This window comes from Acanthisitta chloris, unplaced genomic scaffold (genome assembly GCF_000695815.1).
Source record: "Acanthisitta chloris isolate BGI_N310 unplaced genomic scaffold, ASM69581v1 scaffold11436, whole genome shotgun sequence".
NCBI lineage: Eukaryota > Metazoa > Chordata > Aves > Passeriformes > Acanthisittidae > Acanthisitta > Acanthisitta chloris.
Genome location: NW_008677680.1, coordinates 45008 through 49255, shown reverse-complemented (window position 1 = coordinate 49255; position 4248 = coordinate 45008). Strand labels below are relative to the sequence as shown.

The following is a 4248-nucleotide window of genomic DNA, read 5'->3' as shown; positions in this document are numbered from 1 at the left end:
ACCTTTGCACTCCGGTCCAAGAAGTTCTGTGAGATATGGCCTTTCACTGTCTTCACTTGTTTTGGGATCCATAAACTGCAGGATCATCCTTAAGGCCTTCTCGTATCCAGGTATTTCAGTGCAGATGTGGATGTTCTGGGAAAGCTGCTGGTTGGATCCTCATCATGGCTGGTCTAAGCAGGGTTATTGGGCTCTAGGCCTGGAAGACCACCACATCCGGCCCTTTTCTAGGATTTCTGATAGATTTTAGACCAGTTGAGTAATGTCTTTCCTCTACAAGATGTCTTTCCTGAAAAGGAGTGAGAGGGACCTCAGTGCAAAAAGGTGCCAAGCAAACCGCAGCAGTTTTGTGCTCCAAGTAAAACTCCTTTTTTTTCATTCCAAAAGAAATGCATGAGGTTATACCTATTTTTTCTAAGCAGGCATAAGAGAATTGTGAAGAGGTCCTGGAGGACACTCAGCACTTGGGTGATTTAGTGTACAACAAAGTGGATAAGTCATCAGCTTCGAAGAATATACACCTGGAACTTGGGAAACTGAAGAAAGACAATTCTGTGGACAGAAAGGGGTCAGTAAAGAGATTCAAAAGCTCGAGCAGATGACAGTGACACAAAATCCTCAGGTCTTTTCACAAGCCCTGTTCTTATTCCCTAGGATCGTGTTGAACCCATGAGTCTCCACTAATAGGTTTCATTCTCCTCTGCCAGTATCAAATAACAAATGTCAGATCTCATATGGGAATCACTAACAACATAAAAATGAGATTTATATGGAAAGATGAAGTTCAAAAGAACAGTTACAAAACCCAGAAAGGTTTTGTTTGTACCCAAGCACACACAAATAAAATCAAAGTCAAAACAGTGCTGCTCAGGATTGCAATCACCATCACCCATGACCTTCTCCCACCATCACTGCGATTTTGAATGCTGGACATTGGCTACAAATTAATTTGTTGAAACTGAGGAAAATGTTTCCCTGATGTGTAAATAAGAAAAGGCAAAACATGCATTAGGTAATTCCAAAATTTCCTTTGACTGCATGCTAATACTCCCTTTAGCTCCAAGAGCTCCAGAGCTCTAGAACTGCTCCTGACCTTCCAACCTTGTGAGAAGGATGACATAATGTCAAAGTCCTCAACTGCTAGCGGGTGACGCTGGTTGAGTTTTTCTAGTGACCACAGAAATGCCTAAAGCATTGCAGATCCGGAACAAATGGAGGCATGGAGAGGTGAAAAGATTTGGTCATGGTGGGGCCTGGACATTACAGCTCTTCTGATGTCGGCGCCCCAGGGAGGCTGGACCGGCATCAAGCAGAGCAGTGAGGAAGAAGAGGGCTGAGCCTCTTCCTGCTTGTCACAACGCGATTCCAGGAAACTCAGACCTCAGCTCTCCTCCTGCTCTGGACTTCAGCCACTGGCTCATCCTGCTTGAGGAATCTGTCAGCACACCTCAGCCCTCGAAAACCGGGGCTTGAGCCAAGGCCCTCAAAAGGGAGCAAAGGAAGGATGGGAGACGGACTCCGAAAGCATCTTTCCGCCCTAAAGGTGAGCTCTTTGGAAGAGGCTGCAGTCCCACTCTCTCCACCTGGGGACAGCCTGCCAGTGGTGTTTGATATGTGGAGTGAATGAAAATGTTACCCCCACACAATGTTGTTCCAACACCTTTCAGCACCAACTTGCTTTTTCCTTTATCTCTTTTTTGTTTTAAACACAGAGTCTCAGGAAAGCAACTCAGCAGACCAAGCTGCAGAGCAGAGACAGAATAGAATTGTCTTTTTTTTTGGCTTCCAATGCAAGAATGCAAAGCATTGTCTCTCTGGGAGGAGAATTAAGTATGGGCAAGTGTTTTGGCAAAAAAAGCCACAAAGGAGAATGGAAGGCAAGGATGAGGCGGGGGAAGAGGAAGGGAGGGAGAGCTAGGGGTCAGATGGATGGTTTCGTCTTTTATAAATCTTGGATGGGGAAGAGGCACACAGATGGCTTAGTGTTTTAAAATGATTCTAATAAATCAACTCCATAATCATAATCAAAATGCCCTTGTCTCTCTTTTCCCTCCTTCTTCCATGGATCACAGCTGAGCAACGAGGCTGGAGCACGAGTCTGGTGAGGGAATGACAAGTACTTGAGGTGGAACCCGACGGCAGCGAGGCGTGCGAGGGAGTGTGCAAACCCGTGTGCACGTGTGAGCACAGACGGGCGTGGGAGCCTTCACAAGCACTTGCCATGTCACTTGTGAGTGAACAAACGACATGAACGGGGTAAGGAACAAGCACAGGGTGCTTTGCAGCAGGCAAGGGTGGGTACATCCCTGCAGGAGCCTGGACCATTTCGAAGGAAGAATGTGCCCATATGTGCAAGAAGAAGGTCTGAGTGTGAGAGCGAGTCTGCAGCTATCTGCAAAGAGAGGAGCTTCCCTGCTGGTGGGGAAGGAGTGGGAAAAGGCAGGGTCTCGTCTCCCAGGCGGGAGCAGACGTGCCGGGGAGGAATGCTGCGTCTCTGTTCCAGCGCTCCGTCTTGGCTGCAAGGAAGGCGCAGCCTCTCCTCCTCCAGCAAGAGCCACTGGGCCTGGTCCACGGGGGGAGCAGAGGCTCTTGCTGTTCGGGTTTTCCATTTGGAGCTCCACGTGGCACGAAATCCCATTGGTTTCCTTGCCAGAGGGAGCCAGGTGGAGAGAACAATAAAAAGCAGAAGGCGCGGGGTGGGGCGGGATGGTCCAGAGCGGATGCAGAGGATGGAATTAATCAGCTGTCCGGGAGGAATATTAGAGCTCTTCGGCTTGCCGTCAACGCCTTCTCCTCCTTCCCAAAGACAGACACAATGAGAGACCAAGGAACATTTCCTATTGTTACAAGGGATTTGTCCACAAGGTCCAGCCCCATGTGGAAGTCATTACCGGCTGGGAGTGGTAGGTATCCGCACAGAACATGCAGCTAGATGGGATGGGGGAGGGCAACGGGGGAAAAGTTGAGCGACCAGAGACGATGTGTCCCTCTCTAATTGATTTAAGCATCTCGAGGGAGATGGTCACCACAGCAGCCTGGCTCCAAGTTCATGGGCTGCAGTATGAAGTGTTTTGCTTAGTGTCACTCCTTGGACTGAGCCAAAGTCCTGAGTGTTCCTGAGAGAAGTCATCAAGGTCAGCTCAGTGCCAACAGGAATGGACCAGGAATTTCACTGCTGCTACCGAAGAAGGAAGGGAGGGACAGTTACATCAAGGTTTTCTTTTCCATTCTCTGACTTTCCCTAGACAGAAAACCACAGTGGCTGCAGCAGCAGCTGTTCAAAGCATAAGGTGAAGAGCTGACCACTGCCCACCTGCACATCCTCCCACTCCAGCAGAACTTGGCCTTCAGGATCCTCCATGGAAGAACACAATTATTTGTGGGTGAGAGCCCAGGACTGAGTGATCAGAGAGAGGCACGTCTGAGCTCAGTTGTTTCATGTTAAATTGTATTGAAGTCAGCAGCATCTCCAAAAGTGGTGATGTCAATGTCCCCAGGACAGCCAGAGGAAAGGGGCACCTCAGAAATCCATGGGAAATCAACATTCCAACTCATTTGCTGCCTCTTCTCAGTTTCCCTGCTCCTAACCGGTTGGACATTGAATAGGATTGAGTTGAACAGATGTTGCTGTAAGTAAAACACAGTCCTGACCTCCCCAGGTCCCCCAAGTTCATTCATGACTTCCCCAGCCATGAAGGAGCAGATAGAAAAAAAGTGAGTCAGCACACTGGGGCAAAAAATGATTCTATGGAGCCTACTTGGTCCATTTGGTCTGACAGAAACCATGAGAAGAGAAGTCAAAATGTTGGGGTCCAGGGGCATCTCAAGACCACCTGGGAGAACAGAGCTGTTATGGGAAGTATGCCCAGTGGACATGTGTGGCTGTGTGGTGGCTAATGCCACCCACCACTGCTGGCATCTTCCATGCAGAGCTGTTTCTCCCAGGGATCTCAAGTCACAAGGTGAACAAGCAGTCTTTAGGCTCCCAAAGACCAGGAGGAACAAGGACTCTCAGCCACCCTAACATGCTGTAGGACATCTAGAACAACTGCCCCCACAAAAGCCTCTTTGGCACCACAGATAAAGCAGATTTCTCCAACCTTCTGCCCTTGCTGCATGGCCCTCCTGCCCCAGCACATCACATCTCTTGCCTCCACTAGGGTCACTGCACACAGAAGACCTCATAAAACTGAGTGGTCATACAATGCTGTGCTACTCTTTTTTAAAAAGTAAACCAAAATAAAATAA

At 48.7% G+C, this 4248-nt stretch overlaps 1 protein-coding gene across 1 annotated transcript in view; it reads right to left on the bottom strand.

The window, feature by feature from the left end:
- The window catches only part of LOC103804019 (astrotactin-2-like), a 91787-nt gene that overhangs the window by 46799 nt on the left and 40740 nt on the right, over window positions 1-4248 (bottom strand).